The sequence below is a fragment of the Felis catus genome, chromosome A1 (genome assembly GCF_018350175.1).
Source record: "Felis catus isolate Fca126 chromosome A1, F.catus_Fca126_mat1.0, whole genome shotgun sequence".
NCBI classification, from domain to species: domain Eukaryota; kingdom Metazoa; phylum Chordata; class Mammalia; order Carnivora; family Felidae; genus Felis; species Felis catus.
The window spans coordinates 149,611,303-149,633,242 of record NC_058368.1 but is presented as its reverse complement, the minus strand read 5'-3'; the positions used below and the strand labels follow the sequence as shown (position 1 = coordinate 149,633,242).

Here is a 21,940-nt window from a genome sequence, read left to right as displayed (position 1 = left end):
ACCGTATCACTGCTTCCATCCCCAGAACATGGCAGGTGCTCAGTTAATGTTGTGGAATGTATTCTAACCAAACAATGCAGAGTATGAAGGAAACATTAATTATCTATAAGAATATTAAATATCTGTTAGGCCTAAAAATGTCTTTCCAAGAGAATTAAAGAGGAAATTGGCAAGAACCTAAAAATGTTGGTGATTGACAACCCTTTCTTCCGGGGTCAGCCAACAAGAACCAAAGGGCTCATCACCACACCTATCATCTCCATTTCAAAAATATTATTAAATGGGAAACAGTTTTTGCCAATAGTCCTTTTTCAATCAAGTAGCAGGAAAATCTCCTAATGGTAATTATATTACACTTATAAGCTTTTGCTGTTGGCCAGTGTGCTACGTGATTTACAAATGGTAACTTAATCCTAACAACAACTGGATGAGGTAGATAATAATACCACCATTTCACAGATGAGACAATTAGAATATAGGGCAATTAAATCACTTTCTGGTCTTTGAAGAAATAAACAGAGAAGCCATTGTTTGAACTCAGTCACTTTCTAACCTAAACTTGGTCATACACCCAAATAGGTTAGTTTTTATGTTCTGGTAGAAAGCACGTGGTTAGCAGCTGCTGTCAGCTTCATTGCTGATGAAGCATATTCTCATTCCCTTTACTCAAAAAATTTTTTTAAATGTTTATTTATTTGTGAGAGAGAGAGAGAGAGAGAGAGAAAGAGAGAGAGAGAGAGAGAGAGAGAGAGAGAGAGAGAGCAAGTGGGGGAGGGGAAGAGAAGGAGACCCAGAATCTAAAGCAGGCTCCAGGCTATGAACTGTCAGCACAGAGCCCAACGTGGGGCTCCGACTCACGAGCCCTGAGATCATGACCTGAGCCAAAGTCGGATGCTTAACTGACTGAGCCACCCAGGCGCCCCTCATTCTCTTTCCTTTTTAACAAAATCCCATTTCTATGCTGGTTTGTACAGTAACTTGATTTTTGTTTTTATTACTGTGTTCTCTGCCACCTCCTACCCTCCCTGCCACCAAGAGAACTGTATAGATTGAAAGGGAGAATTCTACCTGCTTGTACAAATTTTCCCAAGTGTAAAACTTCCTATGGCAACTCCAGCGAGTGGCACTTTGCAAGGAGAAGTGTTTATTACAATTATTAGTGTGTGTGTGAGTATGCGTGTTTAACAGAACAGAGTGCCGACAAGGTCTCCATCCCCACAGAGAATAGGATGAGAGCAAACTCATGATGAGTTCACTATAACGTTTATTTTAGAAAGCAGGAAATATTGCTTTCAGTTTGCCTCATGTTGCAAACATCCCTCTAAGGCAGGCCCTTGTTGTTGTCACTTAATATCACTTTTACTTTTGCAGCGTCTCCAGCCACAGGCCCACATTCCCGCCGATCAGCAGATTCCCGCAGCGTCTGGCTCCCACTCAGCTCCTCTTCCTCTATCTCCAATCTCTCAACGCATAACGCAAGGTTCAGCATCCTGCTTCCCAGTTGTGACATTTTAATCCACTGCCCCCACTTCCTGTGTTATTCCTTTTTTTCAGTCCTCTCAGTGGTAAAAATATCATTTATTCATTATCAAGGTGTTTACATTTCATTTTCTTTGTGTTTGTTTCATACCACGGTCTGCCCTGCATTCTTGCCCAAATACAGTGAAAGCTCCCCGGGACTAGGTTGTTTCTTTAATGCTAAAACCAGTGCTAAGTGCCAATAGTTTCTGCTTTGAATCATATAGTCAATATGAAAAATAAATCTGGATGCACCCCCACCCCTGTGCAGGGCCCCATTTCTCAGCCTCTCTACTTCTCCCAGTTTTCCAGTAGTATTTTATAAGCTTTCTATGTATAAAGGATTGGTGGAGTTATATGTGCTATGTTTGTCTTATTCTTCTATATTCAGTCTGTCAGGGACTTGGTTTTTTTCTTAATGTTTCTCAAATTTACCCTTTCTTTTCCTTTTCAAATATCCCATTATTGTCAGACCTTTATGACAACATGCCAGAATTATGGATTTAGCCTTGTCCAATATGCAGAAATCAGCTCATCTTTGCCCAAGCCTAACTTGCATGGCTTCCTAAAACATCTCCCTCCCACTGTGTCACCCACCCGTATCTGCCCATTACAGAAACTATAATGTCCTCTTGACCTATCAATTTCAAGTTCTTCAGCCGCATAGCCAAGTCTGGGACTACATGACCTATATAGATTTTCCATTGCTCCTTAATACATGTAGTCTACTTTACCCACACTGATTTCATCTGTCAGCTCTCCACATACACTATACTTGCTCCAGTCTCTCTTTGATTAAGGGATGTCTTGGCTACTCTCCTTTGCTTACACTCGGATGAGATCTTCCCATGCCCTTATAAAATATAATCTGGACATGCGGTCCTATTTTAAAAAGTACAACTACCTTTCCCAAATGCACGTGGCAAGAATATTTATTCAGAAGATTAACTTTTAATTGTAAATTACCCTGTTTCTTTACTTTACTCAACATTTAGATTACAACGTCCTTAATGTTCACGTTCGATGTAGTTTCCATATTGTTTAGACCTAATTGTTTAAGAAGCATCCTGGATCAGAATCCCATCACGGTCTTCATTATCAACATAGGTCTTCTGCATTTTGAGAATAGGAAAAAAAGTGGTCAACTTCCAAAGGATTGGGTTTATCCTTGGCAAGAGAAAGGTTCTGAGCAGAATGTTAAATCTTTAATCTGTTTTTCATTTTTTCTCCTTCTAACATAATAGTACTCTTAGCAGCAACTTACAGATTTTTCTGTTCATGTCAGAAAATATTTTGTAAGATCAGATTCATGTTATTTTTTAAAACAGCTTCTGCAAACCATAGGCTATGTTTAAAAGTAGGAAGGCTCTTCCCTTATTTTCTTAGAGCACTGCTCTAGGCAATTAGAATACATCAAAGTGGCTTCATGGACAGAACTCAACCTTAGCTCTGTTCTGATCACCTGTGCAGTATAGTCTCACCACTGGGGGCCATTGGTCTCGTGGCTTTGTTTCCTGCTCACTAGACTGCCTGGCTGATGGGCTCAGGGTGTGACTTTGCTCATTTCCTTTTTGTCACCTCACAAAGCCCTGCTTTGTTTGTTTTATCTGAGACCTCTGTGCTACCTAGCTAAGCCTGGCTTCCTGTTCAATGCTGCTCACTATGGCTCCGTGGTCCTGGCTCAGTTGGAAGAAAATTAACTGAGAGTCTGAAAGTCTACTGAATCTTAATGACGTCCTCAAACTTCTTCTCACTTATCCTCCATTGCTGGAACAACCAGGTCCGAGGAGGAGGTTGTAGGGGTGACTCAAATATTTAGATTTTAGCACAATAAAAATGACCAGCTTTCTACTAGCTGAAACTGCATGGAGTAGGAGTGGAAACCCCAGGACAGACTATGACTTTCTGTCATGTGTATGTGTTTGGGTTAAATAGTACTTCCCACTACCTTATGTCAGTGAGGAACATTAAGAGTTTGACATTCTTCATGGTGGCAATTTAGGGAATCACACCTGCTTACTGTAAGGAGAAATTTGAAGGTTTTGATCTGGGGTAAGCCAGAATCTGGATTTAGAAAGGATAGCTGTGAGCCCATAGCTAATGTTAGGAAGAGATGGAACTTTAATAATGAAAAAGGAGTAGCCTTCCTAAAGAAGATATGGAGGACCTACTACTTCCTGTATACACTGAATAAAGATGTTTCTTTCGCAACCAACAGTGGACTCTGCAAGAGTTTTTTGAAATAATTGGACCTGCTAAAGGATCATTCTATCAGGAAGGACTTTTCAGGTGTTTTTCTTACAATTACATCTCTGAGAGGTATGGATACAAATGTGAGACCTATAGACATAATGAGGCCTATAGACGTGATGGGACAGGCTTATACCAGTGGAAGGCAAATAGCCAACCCTCTGAAAAGAGTCCATACTACCCAAGAGCAAGTAGAACCACTAGTGAGTAACCCATGTCTATGAATTCTCTGAATTTACAATAGACCTTGGAATGAAAGCTTGAGAGAGTCTCCATCAATTTACATGTAAATTGGTGCAGCCACTATGGAAAACAGTATGGAGGTTCCTCAAAAAATTAAAGAGAGAACCACCATATGATCCAGCAATCCCATTTCTGGGTATTTGTCTGAAGAAAACCACTATACCAAAGAGATATATGTGCTCCCATGTTAATTGCAGAATATCTCACAATGGTCAAGATATCTATGGTCAATGTAAGTGTCTACTGACAGATGAAAAGATAAGAGAAAATGTGATATATATATATATATATATGATATATATGATATATGTGATATATATGTATGTGTATATATATGTGTTTATATATATGTGTGTGTGTATGATATATATATGTGGTATATTATTCAGCCATAAAAAAGAAGGAAATCCTGTTATTTGTGACCACAAGGATGGACCTTGAGGGTATTATGCTAAGTGAAGTCAGTGAGACAGAGAAAGACAAATAATGTACAATCTATCTCACTCACATGTAGAATCTAAAAAACAGCAAACTCATAGAAACAGAGAGCAAAATGGTGGTTGTTAAAGGGTGAAGGGTGGGGAAAATGGGTAAATGTGGGTCAAAGTGTACATGCTTTCAGTTATAACATGAATAAGTTCCAAAGATGTAATGCATAGCATGGTGACTATAGTTAACAATATAGTACTGTAAAAGTAGAACTTCAATGTTGTCACGATAACAACAACAACAAAATCATAGTTACATGAGGTAAAGGATGTATTAACCAATCTTAGTGTTGTAAACATTCCACAATATATATATTAATCTAATCATCTTGCTGTATATCTTAAATTTACACAATGTGATATGTCAACTATATCTGAATAAAACTGAAAAGTTTATTAATAAACTGAATAAAAATTTATTTATAATTTTTATTTTTAATTTAATTTAAATTTTATTAAAAATTTATTAATAAACTGAATAAAACTGAAAAACTGAAGTGAGTCCAGGTAACTTGACTGAAGTCAAAGGTATCAAATTGTGCTGCTTGTTTACATTTTTTGCCTTATCACCACACAGGCACACTATCATAGTATATTATATATAAATCATGTATAATCACGTATAAGTGTACATAAATATGCACATATAAAATTATCATGTAGCATTTTGCTACACAATAAAAAATGGGAAATGGTAGCTAAAACACACAAAATATTTTTTCCAAAATGAATTTTACCTTTAGAAAATATTTAATTAATAATAACCTTACCTTTCCAAAATATCCGTCTTCCAAATTGGGCCCTTTAGAAACAGTGGTGAAATAAATCAGTCAGAGAAGGACAAATACCATATGATTTCACTCATAGTTAGAATTTAAGAAACAAAACAAATGAACAAAGGAAAAAAGAGCCTAACAAAAACCACCCCTAAATATAGAGAACAAACTGGTGGTTGCCAGAGGGGAGGCTAGTGGGGAGATGAGTAAAATAGATAAAAGGGATTAAGAGTATATTAATCTTAATGAGCACTGATGTAATGCATAGAATTATTGAATCATTATATTGTACACCTGATGCTAATGTAACACGGTCTGTTAATTGTGCTTGAATTAAAAAAGAAATGGTGGTTTGTGAAGTTTTCCAAATAAAAAAAAATGATTTAAGAGAATGAAAAAAATTATTCCATGGAAAAATATCAGCATAGTGTCAGTATAGTATAGAATTCAGTTCTACAATTAATGAAATATTTATAAGCAGCTCTTTGAAGGGGACATTTTCCTATAGGAATAACTTAGTGCTTGAGGGTCTGAACTCTGGAACAAAGTTCTGAAGCTCAGGTTCTGCCTCTGCCATTTACCAGTTATGCGACCTCGTGCAAGTTATAGACATAACTGTGTCTCAGTTAACTCATCTTAAAAATGGGGATAAAATAGGATTTACCTCATGTGGTTGTTTGGTGGATGAAATGACGCTACGTAAAGTACTTAGAACATAGCCTGGCATGTAAGAAGTTTTGTGCAAGGGTTAGCTGTCATTAAAACACACAGGTTGCCAACTAGTTTGAAGGCTGTTTACAGCTTTTTAAAAAAATATTTCAGTATCATAAGAATGATACAGATTTTTATCTTCTCTTGACAAATAAAAGGAATCTGGCCATATGGTAGCATATATTACCCCTCTCACTGCTAAGTCTGCTTCTCTCCTTCTGTTCAAGTTGAAGCCCTGGGTGGAGCCACAGTGCCTTCAAGGCCAAGTACCTTGCAGGCCAAGAACAAGCAGGACTTGGGCTGATTAGGACCCATGTATTGGGCATTCTTCCTCCCCACTCACCTCTTAAAATTAATTACTTTTTTAAAAAATGTATTAAAATGTGAAGATTTAGGAAAAGTCAATGAAGACTAAATCAGATTATTTCCATAAAATCTGTAATGAAATGTCTTGAGAATGTCTCTCTCTCTTTCTTTCTTTCTTTTCTTTTTTTTTTTATTCTTTTACTTTTTGTTCTGCCACTCACTGAGTTTCAACTGTCCTCGCCTTTGGCCCCATCCTGTGGTCATTCATTCCTGTGTGCCTTCTATGCTCTTCTGTGAGAATAATAAAAATTCAGCCCTTAAAACTGCAGATGAGTTAATAAACAGAAGGTTGGCCCCAATTAACATCTTTCCTCACTCATGTCTCCATTTTTAACACCCCCTTTGTTGCTTTACCTTTGCTGTACTTAATTAAAGACACTTTTTTTTTCAGAGTTTTATTTTTGTAGGTGAGACCCATAAGCCAGCTAGCTAGTCCGACAGCAAAAGAGTAACCATGAAAATAAATCCTTTCAGGGAAAACATCAATGTTGAAATATTTCATTTTCACACCATTACAAACGTTATTCTAGCCCATGATACTCTGACATCTAGATCCTATAATGATAAGGACATCACTCCTAGATCTGACGTTACTTCATTTACCCGAACAAATAAGACAATTTTCAGGTACCTTTCTTGTCATCTGACATAATGAAAGGAATAGTTCAAATATTTGTGCTTACATATGCATTAACACCCTGATGGTAAGGTGATAAAGTTCTCAAATTTGTCTAAACTTATACTGTGTTTTTCTTTATTATATGTATTATAAGATCTTAACAGAGGCAGCATTTTCCTTTAAATCAGTGACAAAATGTCACTCAGACTCATAAGGCTGACTCATTTTAAAACTTACTTTAGAAATGTGTTACAGTGTTATGCATTAAATTACAGATTTAGATGATATTCTTTATGGTTTTTCTGAATTGTGAGAAATAGATATGATAATAAAATGTTAGGCATTTCGGTATATTCTGCTTTGAGTTGTCAGTTGATCATTTAATGGCAAACTTGGGTTTTTTTTTTCTTTATACGTGATATTCAGAGTAATTTTGAAGTTGACATTTTTGCATTGCATGGAATATTTTCACTGCTCCAGCTTACCATAAATTATTTCATCTCTTCATAGTCTACTTTAGAAAAATCATTCTTAAATTTATAATATCTGTCCTGAAATATCTCAGGAAATTTCATTTGTTTTGGCACATAAACATAGCAGCGTACTGGAACTTTTTTCAGGGTCAACATTTCCTTACCACGTTTCTAAAAAGTGTGACTTTTCAAACCCTGACACAGGTAGAAAGATAGTTAAAGGTACAGTCTTCACTGTTTGGCTTCTATTTTTTTTAAAACTAAATCAATATTATTAAGTTTATTTTTAAGTAAATTGATTTTTTATTTTTTTATTTAAAAATGTTTATTTATTTTTGAGAGAGAGAGAGAGAGAGAGAGAGACAACGAGCACAAGCAGGGGAGGGGCAAAGGCAGAGGGAGACACAGAATCCAAAGCAGGCTCCAGGCTCTAGGCTCTGAGCTTGTCAGCACAGACCCCCACGCGGGGCTTGAACTCAAGAACTGTGAGATCATGACCTGGGCCAAAGTCGGACGCTTCAACGACGGAGCCACCAAATTGATTTTTTAAATGTAATCAATTCAATAGGTAACAAAATCATCTTTCAAAAATTAGAAAACAAACTTGGAAGTATGTGAAGTCTGCAAAAACTGCCTTCCATCAATCTGCTTTTCCTGTTTTCCTTGCCCTGTCATTCACACACTGGTAACCACTGCCATTAATTTTGTAATTTGCCAGTTACTTCAGGCAAATACCAGCCAATAAAAATATATATTCCTGTCTTCCACTTTAAGCAAAATTTGCCTCCCACCCAATTTTTTCCCACCTTGCTTTGTTCAATTCACAATACATTTCACAGATGTTTATGTATAGAAAGCTTCCTCACTGTTTTTTATTGGTGCACAGATGCTGTTGTTTAGACATACTACAATTTTTCTAATCTAATCCCTGTCAATGATAGAACATTCTAGTCCTTTTCTTTTGCAAACAATGTTGCAATGAATAATATTATTTATTTTCACATGTGTAAGTGTAAGATACATTCACAGAGGTAGAACTACTTAGCAAAAAAGTATATGTATTTGTAATTAAATTTTTTCCCAAATTGCTTTCCTTAGGCATTGTGGCAATTTACATTTCTACTAGCAATGAGTGAGAGTGACCGTTTCCCCACTGTCTTGTCAATAGACCATGTAATCGAAATTTTCATTTTTGTTAATCTCCTAGATGAAAAATGGACTCATAGCTTATTTTAACTTGGTATTTGTCTCATTGTACAATTAAGTTGTACATTGCACTTTGTATAATTAAATTGTACTTTGTATTTCATTTTCTATTGACTCTCTATTAATGTATTTTGACAATTTCCTATTGTGTCACTATATTTTCTAATTGTTTTCTAGGCACTCTTTATGTTATGGAGCGTGGTCTGTGATATAAATTACAAATTTGTCATCAGTTTGTCAGCTTATGGTATGCTTTGCTGCAGAAGTTTAAAAAAGTCTAAAGTATTTATCAATTTTTAATTTTAGGACTTAGAGTTTTTGAGTCATTTTTAGAAAAGTCACCTCATTTTAAAATTACAAAAGGAATTTTCTCATATTATTTCCAGCACTTCTATTTTTTAAAAAATCAAGTGTTTCCTTTTTTCCCACTTATCCTTCCTTTCCTCTTTCTCCTCTTTTTTTTTTTCTTTCTCCTTCTTCATAAGAGAATATGGAGAATATCCTTGTGACCTTGAGGTCAGGAAGTCCTCTTCAACAAAACCCCAAAAGCAAAAATCACAAAGGAAAAGAATGACAATTTGATTCCATCAAAATAATAAATAGGTGCACATGAGAAGCCACATATAAAATGAAAAGAGAAGCCCTAACACAGAAGAAAATAACTGCCCCACAAAAATATGCTGTTTTCTAGGAAGTAAAGAGAAACCCTAAAATAATCAATATGAAAAATACAAATAACCAAATAGAAATAAGTGGGTAAAAGATTCGAACAGGCAATTTCACACAACAGGAAATCCAGATGGTCAATAAACACACGAGAAGCTGTTTAAACTGCAGTCATCAGGGAAATGCAAATTTAAAACAAGAAGATACCATGCTTCTAACCATTAGATTTGCAAATATCAAAAAGTGCGAAAATATCCAGTGATGGGAATCAACTGTCCTCCCAGACGGCTGACAACGAGTGATGTCTGGACTATTACAGCTTCTTTAGCAGTGGTTGGTAGCACTTAAACCTTTGCTGTATTTGAAATTAATCTGGGTGTATGATGTGAGGTATAGATTTGACTTTTTTTTTTTTTTTTTAGTGAACCCAGCTGTGTGCAGACCATTTATTTACACCATCCCTCCTTATCTCCCTGACTTGAGATGCCACCCGAGCCATATACAGGCACGCCTTGTTCTAGTGTGCCTCTCTCGGCTGCACTCTGCAGATACAGCATTTTATACAAACCGAAGGCTTGTGGCAGCCCTGCATCGAGCAAGTTTCTCAGTCTCATTTTTCAACAGCATTTGCTCACTTCCTGCCTCTGGGTCCCATTTTGATAATTCTAGGAATATTTCAGACTTTTTTATTTTGATATTTGTTACGGTGATCTGTAATCAGTGATCCTTAATGTTACTACTGCGATGGTTTGGGGCGAACCACGCCCACATAGGACAGTGAACTTAATCGGTAAACACTATGTGCATTCTGACTGCCCTGTCAACCAGCTGTTCCCCTTCTCCTTCCCTCTCCTCAGGCCTTTCTGTTTTCTGAGACCCAACGGTATTAAAATTAGACCAGTTAATAACCCTGCAATGGCCTCTGAATGTTCAGGTGAAAGAACTGCATGGCTTTCACTTTAAGTCCAAACCTAGGGGTGATTAAGCTTACTGGGGAAGTCACCTCAAAAGCCATGAAAGGCTGAAAGCTAGGCCTCTTTGCGGCACTCAAGTTGTGAACGCAAAGGAAAAGTACTCGAAGGAAATGAAAAGTGCTACTCCAGTGAACATAGAAGCGATAAGAAAGTAAAATAGTCTCATTGCCGATGTGAAGGCAGTTTTAGTGGTTTGAATGGAAGATCAAACCATCCACAACATTCCCTTAAGCCAAAGCCAACACCAGAGCAAGGCCCTCACTCTCTTCAATTCTGTGAAGGTTGAGAGAGTTGGTAAGGAGCTGTAAAAGACAAATTAGTGGAGGATGGTTCATGAGGTTTAAGGAAAGAGGCCATCTCCTAGCATAAAAATACAAGACGAAGCAGCAAGGGCTGATGTAGAAGCTGATGTAGAAGATCTGGCTAAGATAATTCATGGCAGTAGCTACACTCAATGTAGAAGCTTTCAGTGTAGAGGAAATAACCAGCTTTATATGGGAAGAAGATACCACCTAGGACTTACCTACACAGAGAAGGAAGTCCATGCCTGGCTTCAAAGTTTCAAAGGACATGCTGACTCTCTCATTAGCGACTAATGCAGTGGTGACTTTAAGTGGAAGCCAATGCTCATTCACCATTCTTGGAAGTCCTAGGGTCCTTAAAAATTATAATAAATCTACTCTGCCTGTGCTCTATGAGTGGAACAACAAAGTCTGAATGACAGTACATCTGTTTGAAACATGGTTTACTGAATATTTTAAGCCCACTGTTGAGAACTAGTACTGAGAAAAAATGGTTCCTTTCCAAATATTACTGCTATGGGGTCTGATGGAGATATACAACAGCCTCCTCAAATAACGTCCATTCCGCAACCCATGGATCAAGGAGTAATTTCAACTTTCAAGTCTTATTATTTTAAAAAATCATAAGGCCATAGCTGCTCTAGATAGTGATTCCTCTGATGGGTCTCAACAGAGTGAACTGAAAACCTTCTGGAAAGGATTCAGCATTCTATTATTTATTTATTTGTATGTTTTTTATGTTTATTTATGTTTATTTTTGAGAGACAGAGAGAGAGAGAGAGAGAGAGTGTGAGCAGGGGAAGAGCAGAGAGAGAGAGGGAGACACAAAATCCAGAGCAGGCTCCAGGCTCTGAGCTGTCAGCACAGAGCCCGAGGTGGGGCTCAAACTCACAAACTGTGAGATCATGACCTGAGCCAAAGTCAGACGCTTAACTGACTGAGCCACCCAGGCGTCCGTATTTATTTTTTTTTAATGTTTATTTATTTTGAGAGGGTTAGAGGGAGCATGAGCAGGGGAGGGGCAGAGAGAGAAGGGGAATAGAGGGTCCAAAGCAGGCTTTGCACTGACAGAAGAGAACCCAATGTGGGGCTCAAACTCATGAACCGTGATATCATGACCTGAGCCAAAGTCGGACGCTTAATTGATTGGGCCACCCAGGCACCCCAAAGATTCACCATTCTAGATGTCATTAAGAATATTTGTGGTTTGGGGTGCCTGGGCAGCTCAATCAGTTAAGGGTCTGACTTTGGCTTAGGTCATGATCTCACAGTTTGTGAGATCAAGCCCCACATTGGGCTCCTCTGCTGTTAGCACAGAGCCCACTTTGGATCCTCTGCCCCCCTCCCTCTCTCTGCCCCTCCCCTGCTTGTGCTCTCTCTCTCTTTCTCAAAAATAAACATTGAAAAAAGGTAACTATTTAAGAGTTTCTTCAGAGTAGAAATGTAATTCACAAAGAAAAGCATTAGGATAAATACTCAAAGGATAGAGGGGAGTAGTAGGAGTTCTATCAGTCTTACAGTCTCATTAATACATCTTTCAATGAAACTATTTTGGAATTTTGTACCTTTTGGAGGCTTTTCCATGCCAATTAAAATAGGTATTCCTCAGCCAACCCAAGAGTCCACTGATTGATGAATGGGTAAAGAAAATGTGGTATATATATATACAATGGAATATTATTCAGCCATAAAGAAGAATGAAGTGTTGTGATTTGCAACATGGGTACAGCTAGAGAGTATAATGCTTAGTGAAGTAGGTCAGTAGGAAAAAGAAAAATACCATGTAATTTCACTCATATATAGAATTTAAGAAACAAAACACATGAACAAAGGAAAAGGAGACAAACCAAAAAACAGACTCTTAATTATAGAGAACAAACAGATGGTTACCAAAGGGGAGATGGGGGGGGAGATGGGTGAAATAGGTAAAGGGGACTAAGAGTACATTTATCTTGATAAGCCCTGAGTATATATTTAACCACACTGGAATTAGAATAAAATAAAATAAAATAAAATAAAATAAAATAAAATAAAATAAAATAAAATAAAATATTGAATAGGTATCTCATTTTGCTTAATTTGAAATCCCTGCTTTCAAGTACATTTCCTAAATAATCTTATCTAACTGGAATTTTCTCTACAATGGCCATTGTATTTCTAGGTTGTAATTCCCATGATGACTGCCAGCAGTTTGGTAGAACCCCAGCCACAGATGGAGTGGAACCACATTTTTGTCCAGCATTATTTTACGGCTCAAACATGATGGTTACACAACCAAATTCCTCAGTACACACAACAAGCTTAGATCTAGCCATTTCTGATAGATGTCTGCAACTTCCAGTATTCTAGGTCTTCGACATAAAATAAGCAAGGGAGACAAAGGTGGCGTGCTTGATTCTTTAGGATTTAAAGAACTTATTAGCTAAGCCTTTTGGTTTCTTGGAGTTAATACCTAAAAGGGATGTGCTGTGCGCTGGGGATTGTGTGTGTTTTACAGCGTACCTCATGGCACAGATGTTTTTTTGAGGTTGGCAGGTGACCTGCTGTCAATCTAATCCATTCTGTGATAAACTTATCATGTCACAGGAGTCCTCTTGAGGTGGTGAGCCCTCTAATAGCCTTTAAATTCTCAGTTGGTGCCTACCAATTTTTGTGGCTTTTTGGCCTCCAAGATCCCCCACTAGGAATAACCTTTATCTATACAAAATAAGACAAATGTGTGTACCTTAGTGTAATGACAGTAATGCATCCTGGTCACAAGAAGACCCTGTGCTCACCAACGACAATTCCGTTGGAACCCGGCTGAAGTTTTCCACCCAGGAATCAGTCTGAAAAAGCAAGGGGCCTGGCATTGGGCAGTCTCTTCTGCCAGCTCAGTTGGGCTCTGAGAAACACCGCCAGCTCAGCTCAGCTCCAGGTAAGCGTGCCAGCTCAACTGGGCTCCAGGCATAACCATCTGCCAGCTCAAGCTGACTTGCCTTGCAAAGGAGAGTCAATTAGATCAAGAGCTCAAATCCAAAAAACAGTGAACTCAGAACAAGAGGAACTTAGCTATAAACCTAAAAAACGGTAAGAGAGACAGTGAATCCAGAGGGTTCATGGATACCATGCCCACGTCTCTCTGTTGTCCTTAAATGCTGCTGGAAGTTTGATTCCAATCCTGTGGCTGCCACCAAATCTGTTAAGTAACAAAATTTCAACCCAGTAAATTTTAAAGGTCTAATTGACTTTCCTAAATGATTCATGAATCATCAGGCAGCATGCTATCTAGCAAACAGAGGGGTGCTCCCTAAACATCACTTTTGTACACACTGGGAAACCAAAAAAACTCATTTGATTCACTTTGTTACAATATTATTGTGGTGATCTGCAACAAGGTCTGAAGTATCTTTGAATTCATATGTGCGTTTGGGTCAGTTTCTGAATTTACCAATCTGTTTCTTTATCTAATTACGTGCCACTACCACACTGTTTTAATTATTAAATCTTTAGAATATTATTTAACATATAGTAGGGGTTACTCTGTTTATTTTCATTCTTTTTGGTTACACTTTTCTAGTGAGTTTTCAGTTACTTTTTTTATATACTGTCTTTGTTTTGATTTTGTACTTGTTTCTTTTCCATTAATTTAGTCGTTATTAAATGGGTTGGTCATTCCTAGAAAATCTATTTTCTGTAGGTTCCATTCCAGTTAAATAGAGTGATCACCACTTAGAGCATTTCTCCTCATTTTCTGCCAAAGAGCAGCTTCCTGCTTCCTGAAAATATGGCAAGAAGATTTCTGATTCTTTTTTAGATTCTTTTGTAGAGTCCCACATCTGCTACTCTAAGTCTCACTGCTACCTGCATTGCTCAACACAGTCCCTGAACCCTTTCTGCAAAAAAAACGGATTGCAGTTTTTGGATTTCAGCATGAGTATTTCATCTTTTGAAAGTTGTATGTTTGCAGGTGCTTTTGGAGATCCACTCCAAAACTGACATGCCCCACTTTCTTCTCATCATTAACTTTCATATTGCTGCTACCCAGTCTTAATTGTTTTTGTCAATTCATAGTTACATTCAGGGGCCTGCAGATTATATGTTTCTCAGCTTCTCTGAAAGTATCTTTATTTAATTTTTATTTGCTTTTCTTGTTGGTTCTGTGTACTTTTTGGAAGAGCAGAGTGAGAGAGGATTCCTGAATTTCATAGCCAGGTTCTCACTAGAAGTGCTGATGTTGCCGTTTTCATATGCCTGTTCCAGTTAACATAGATGTGTCTGCAGTTCTGACCATGGAACACCACTGTGCCCAGTAAGCCACTTTGGGCTTTCCCCATGCCTGAAGAATTTTTCTTTTTTTTTTCTTTTTTAAAATTTTTTTTCCCAACGTTTATTTATTTTTGGGACAGAGAGAGACAGAGCATGAACGGGGGAGAGGCAGAGAGAGAGGGAGACACAGAATTGGAAACAGGCTCCAGGCTCCGAGCCATCACCCCAGAGCCCGACGCGGGGCTGGAACTCACGGACCGCGAGATCGTGACCTGGCTGAAGTCGGACGCTTAACCGACTGCGCCACCCAGGCGCCCCTGAAGAATTTTTCTTAAAATCCCACCAGTGACTCCCTTCTTCTTATATAACTTACTTAGACTTGTCCTTGAAATTTATTTGAAGTATCACTTCTTTTTAAAGTTTTTTTTTTTAATTTATTTACTTATTTTGAGAGAAAGAGAGTGGGGGGAGAGAGAGAATCCCAAGCAGGCTCCACACTGTCAGCACAGAGCCTGTCGTGGGGCTCTATCCCAGGAACCGTGAGATCATGACCTGAGGTGAAATCAGGAGTCAGACACTTAAACCGACCGAGCCACCCAGGCGACCCAGAAGTATCACTTCTTTTGGAAGCTTTCCCTCACTCCCTCTGTCCTTTAAAACTTCCTTTGTACTTGTATTCCACCCTGTGATGGTACCAAGCTCTTATTTTCCTAAACCACAATTATCTTTTTTGCTTGGTTATAAACTCTAAACGGTATTTCACAAAGTATTCTCATGAAATGCTTCTATAGGATGTTTTCACTGTTGTGAAAACAGTGTGGTATCGTCGAGTGAATTTGGGAAATAATATGTATTATATTCTGAGTCTTGGAGAGTCACAATGCATATTAGAATATTAGAAGTCTCAAAAAGTCCTAAGGGAAAAAAAAGTTTGTTATATTTTTATAACCCCAAGTAACCCTAAAGTATTTGTTTATAAAACCTCCATTTATGTGTGACATGTGTTAATACGTTCTGTCGACACAAAAAGATTCTCCTTGAGGGTGCCTATGGCAGGACCTCAAGTTTTCAGCACAATTCCTGGAACGTGGGAACCATGTAATGTGTCTTTTGAATGACTTTATCTTATATACTATCCAAGATATTTTTTTAGAGAAACATTTTATAAGATCGTTTTTCACCCACGTTATTGTAATGGCATTAACTGGAGAGCCCTGTAGGCCAGTGGCAAGTAAATAGACTTGACTTCAATGTTGGATGCTATTTTTGAGGCATGGGGTCCTTTGTCGAGCAACGATATTAGGAGGGGGTGGTGAGCAGGGACTTGGAAAACATATATGGGGAATAGTGAGACGTTTTGTATGTTTAGTTTGTAGAAGAGAATGTAAGGAAAACAAATTCTATCTACAAATATTTGAACAATACTAAGATATCCTTTCTGCAGCCCTAAATTCCACACTAGAGGGAAGAAAACACATACTTGCTACAACCTAACAAAATACGGAGTCCTTTGAGTGAGGGCAAAGGGAGTGACTGGTCTGGTGTGAGGGATGGGAGAGGGGTCTTCTGGGTGAGTCCCCAAGGAGGCAGCATATGAGTGTACTTTCAAGGGTGAGAACATGCACAGTACTTCATGTCATGACACAATCTGCCTTCCAAGAAAGCCCTGGGTGAAAATCAAGAGTATTTCTTTGTAATGGAAAACTGTCATGTTTGGACAGAAGAGTTGTTTCTGTCACTTGATCTATAATGACCACTTCTGAGTTGTGACCTAATGGTAACATGTGATGGCTAAATGTATAAAGCATTTTTCAATTTGCCAACTTAAAAGTGAATTGTTGGATAATATTTTCTTTTTTAGGTTTAGCAACTGTTCAGCTGATTCTGTTCATGATTATCTATTCTTGGTGAAGATTTAAAAAAAAAACAAAGTGAGAAATTCTGTGAAATTCAAAAAAAGTGTTGATATTAGGTGGCTCAGCATATGACTGAAATATTTATAGTTTTCACTGAAACATCTTAACTATTAGTGGATCATTCTGTGAGCTATGTGAATTCAAAATATCTCTTTCAACTCATTGTAGATTATGAAAGTTCTCTGCGAAGGCTGACCATATTCACATTAACTGGAATAAAAATATAAATGATTTTGATTAGGCTTACATTAGGAAAATAGCTAAATGTGAAGTTTCATATTTCTAAGAAATAGTTTCTCTATACAACTTTTTTTTTGTTTTATTTCAAGATTTCTAAGAAATGGGGCCACTGTTTTAGAGTTTTACTGTGTAAAGTACTTAGTTTAAAATTAGCATAAATTGGTTGCCAAATGAAACTGTGAATTCCGCTATTCTGAAGATGTTTAAAAATACATTATCTATCTGAGAAAGTTGAGAGATGGTCTACCTGATTCTGGATATGAGTTAGTTGACCATTCATTCATTCATTCATTCATTCACTAGTCCAGGATATTTTTTTTAAAGTGATTTACTTTAAAAATACTTACAAAATACTGGAAGTTCCCATTATTTATAAGATATTATATATACAAAAAAGGAGTTAGTTCTCTCAGTATTTGTTGAACAAATCACCTCACAAGACAGTGCAATTTAGGAGAAAGGATGCAGGCTTTAGAGTCAGACTGATGGGCGTTTGAATCTGGGCTCTGCCATCCACCAGCTATGTAATTTTTGGCAAGTTATTCAAAGTCCTGGGTTTGAACATCAAACAAGATAAAACTTAATAAGCACCTAGAACAATGTCTGATACCAGTAGGCATGTGGCAGCATGATTATCATGCAAACAGGCATAATGGGTATAAACATGACCTTATTTGCCCTTGTTCTAGTAATGACGACTCTTAGTCTGCCTATTTCCAAGACTACTTTGAAAGCACTGTGAAACGCTGAGCAATAAATAATACCATAGAATGATGACTGTTTGTAATTAATTATATTTAAACAGTTTGAGTTAACGTTCATAATCATTTCACATTTTAAAAAAGGCCATTCTTGGGGTACCTGGGTGGCTCAGTGGGTTAAGCGGCCTACTCTTGATTTTGGATCAGGTCATGATATCACGGTTCGTGAGATGGAGAGCCTCGTCGGGCTCTGACCTGACAGAGTGGAGCCTGCTTGGGATTCTCTCTCTCTGCCCCTCCCCTGCTCATGCTCTCTTTCTCTCTCTCTCAAAATAAGTAAACATTAAAAAAAATAAGTAAAAAGGCTGTTCTTCTGGGTGAGATCAAAGAAGACGGTTTCCAATATAAGGGAAAGAAGCTGTTAATAGCATTAAATTCTATTTAAACTTGCATGCTTTAAAATTTTTGGTATAGAAAAGTTCTAACAGTTCTTTATTTTCTGCTTATTTAGGTAAGAAAATAATGCAAGTCAGTTTAACAGATTCTTCTTACTTTCTTCAGTGTTTTCTATAACTTATTTTCATTTATTTTTAATGTTTATTTGTGAGAGAGAAAGAAAGACAGAGCACATAAGGGGGAGGGACAGAGAGAAAGGGAGACACAGAATCCAAAGCAAGCTCCAGGTTCTGAGCCCAATGCCAGGCTCAAACTCATGGACTGAGAGATCATGACCTGACCAAAGTCAGATGCTTACTGACTGAGCCACCTGAGAGCTCCATGTTTTCTTTAACTACTAAAACCTCATTATTAAACTTGACAACAACTCAGGGCACTTGGATGGCTCAATCTGTGGAAGATGTGACCATTGATCTTGGGGGTCATGAGTTTGAGCCCCACATAAAATAAATAAAATAAATATGAAACACTTGACAACAACTCATTTCCATATGTATTAGGAGCTCATTTCTCCATATTTTTGAGACACTCAGTTCCTGACAATTTGGGTATTATTTTCTGCCTTTAATTCTTGCCTTTGGAAACAACTTGTATGGAAATAACATCTAGAAAGTATTGTACTGTAGTCACCTATGTCCTTTTCTTATTGATGATTGAGCTATGGCAAGGAAATGGTTACTAGATAATATTTTGTCTGATGAGAGGCTGCCACAGAATTGGACTAGAGTTTGAAGTGGTCTTGAAAACATCTTGGATCACCTGGGTCCTACTCACTTTAAGACTACAGAATCTAATGTAAATTGGAGAGCTTCAATTATTGAACATTAATTTGGGTTTCTTCTAATGATGACCTGGCCTCATTCCAGGGTCCTAATATAATCCTCAGCCTCTTTTTCAGAGAAATCAATTCCCTAAATGTATATTTCTAGACCTAATATCATAACCTTTGTACTGAGAATTATCTACATTTATTTGGCTTCCCAGAGAATTCTCCTGACATAAGAAGTTCCTGGTCCCTGCGAACTATTCTCTGTGGTTTGGTGGGTGATTGTGGGGTGTTTCAGCTTTGTATTTTCCATTGGTAACATCTGCTTTTTTCATATGCTTTAGTTATATAGGAAAGATCTCTAGAGGATGTCAAATGCTCTTATTCCTTTCCTGGATATTCTTTAAAGTATATTTTCAAACTTCCCCACTAATTAAATTCTTCCTTTTCCTTTTCCTGTTTAAAAACTTCATTGTGTTATGCAAAATAGAGGCCTTGATTTCAGGGAAACGGGCTACATTATCATTTACTTCTTGAATTGTCAAAATAGGAAGTGATTCCACCAAATAAGAAAAGAAACATGCATAAAAACTACACTCTTTTTGAAAAAACAGTCAGCAGAGTTGGGGGTTGTGGAGAGGAGGGAAAGAGACTGGAACATACTAGCTTATTACATATGTGGCAATGCTTGATCTTCACCTATCAGGTTTTAAATTGTCTATGTTACCTGGGCTGAAAATGACAAGCTGTTTTGTTATCAGTTTTGTGGTCCATTCATTTCATTTACAGGTGGTGAAAGCCTCCTAAAACTTGGACCTGACCATGTTTGCCTCCCACATTTGCTGTCTAGGTTGCTAACTCCTGTTGTAAATAGGTGCTCATAATCATTCAACTTTAGGGTGTTCATCCGTATGTTTCTTCAAATAGCCTAATGGTTCACCATCACTAATCGTCATGGTGTCTTCTTACAATCTTGTATCAGCCATTTTCAAGGAAGATTAGTTATTAAAATGCCATTCCAAGTTTTAAAAGTTTTGAGATCTGAAGAATATTTCCCCCTCACATTTGAATGAATATTCTTTAGAAAGAAATCAGCTATGTGTTGATAAGAATATGCCTAAAGGGCAACATGCTTATATTTCCTTTGAAGAAAACAGAACTGACATGATGTCAATTTAATAACAGATTGTATTTCAGTCTAGTGATGACATAAGCAATTAATAAAAGCCAAGTGGAGTTCATTTTGATATAGGATACCTCAACCATATCTTCTATTGAAAATGCACTTTCTGGGTACATTTAGCTGAGTCTCTCTACACATGCCATCACTCAAAATTATTCATAATAGTTTTTCTAGATTTTCTTGTCCCACCAACTTGTTTTTAAATCACTTTGCTTTAATTTTTATTATTCTACACTCCAAATTTTTACCCAAGTTTTAAGTGATCTTTATCATTTCTAGCAATAATAGCCAGTGTTTTTAAGAACTTATTATGTGTCAAACTGTGTGAATTTTAAAACTTTACATGGATCATCTCACTTAAACACAACTAAAACCCTATAAAAAAGTAATTTGTCTCCATTTTACATCTGAGAAAAATTGAAATATAGAGAAGATAGTTTACCTCAAGTTATGTGAACAGTGGTGAGTCTAGAATTCAAACCCACACCAATCTAAGTCGGCATTCTTAACCTTTATATTATTTGTTAACTAAGTGATATTATCTGTTAACAAAGTGACAGCTGTCTGTGTTTCCTTGGCATGCCATTTCACTAGCTTTCCACCTGCTGCTTCATAGGAGCTGCCTGGGTTGCTCTGTTTTTCAGCAACTACCCTCCGTCATGCATCTAGCTCTCTGTATTTTCACCTCCTGTATTTTCACTTCTTTCCTAATTTAATTCCCAGATTGTTTTCTTCCTAGTCATTTATATCTTGTTCCAATAGTTGCTCTGGTGGCCTTTAGAGAAGATGAAGTGCTTCTTTCCCTTATCACTGACCACAGATTAGGGACTGCTCCTCAATCCCAGCAAAGTGACTGAACTAGTACTAACTGCTGGAAAGAATTAGAATGCCTTATTTTATTCCATAAGACATAGCCCATTTTTAATTTTGACCCAGTCCTCTTTGTAGTTACTTGCAGGGCTTCCCTCCCTCTGATATGGTTTGATTCATCCCTTTTTATAAATTATAAATGTAACATGTAGTTTTTAGTACAGCTAAAAAAAATTAAAAAGTAAAAGGTGAATAAAGAAAAAAGTAGTTTCCTACTCTTCTTGAGATAGCCAGTCACATCAGTTTGATGTGTATCACACCAAATATTTTTCTGTGGTCTTACAAACACATATTTATTACTTATAATCAATTGCATGTGTGTGTGCTTTTGTATGTATACAATATATATATCTTATTTTTTTTATTTTACAAAAATGGTTGTCCTACACATTATACAAGGATCCCATAAGCAGATGTAACTTATTTTTTCAGTAGCTGCATGATGTTCCACATTGTGGGTACAGCAGCCTTCTTCTGATGATAATCAAGCTGTATCTCAATTATTGTCACCACAACCAAAGCACAGGCTATTTGGGGGCTAATGCTTTTAATTAAAATGTTTTTTTTCATGTTATTTGTTTTTGAGAGAGAGAGAGACAGAACGTGAGCAGGGGAGGGACAGAGAGAGCAGGAGACACAGAATTCGAAGTAGGCTCCAGGCTCTGACTGTTAGCACAGAGACCGACACGGGGCTCCAAGTCATGAACCATGAGATCATGACAAGAGGTATAAAGTCCGATGCTTAACCGACTGAGCCACCCAGGCACCCCAAATGCTTTTAATTTTTAAGATATACATATACACAATCCTAAAAATGGCTGAGTGTCATAAAAGGAAAGCCACAGTCTCAGGAAACATTTATGCCAAAAGGCTATTAAAAATATTTTTTCCTGCAAGACTGCTCCTCCAATACTTATTTCTATTTCCACTCTGTTGATGAGTAGGCTTATTTAATTAAAAATTAAATT

The 21,940-nt window shown here is 37.3% G+C and overlaps 1 long non-coding RNA gene across 1 annotated transcript; it reads right to left on the bottom strand.

Annotated features, from left to right (window-relative positions):
- Window positions 1-1,249: 1,249 nt before the first annotated feature.
- On the bottom strand, window positions 1,250-3,036 carry LOC123385004. Its single transcript, XR_006596922.1, has 2 exons — window positions 2,981-3,036; window positions 1,250-2,630 (listed from the first exon to the last, which is right to left on the bottom strand). It is a non-coding gene; the product is annotated as an uncharacterized LOC123385004 (long non-coding RNA).
- Window positions 3,037-21,940: the final 18,904 nt, after the last annotated feature.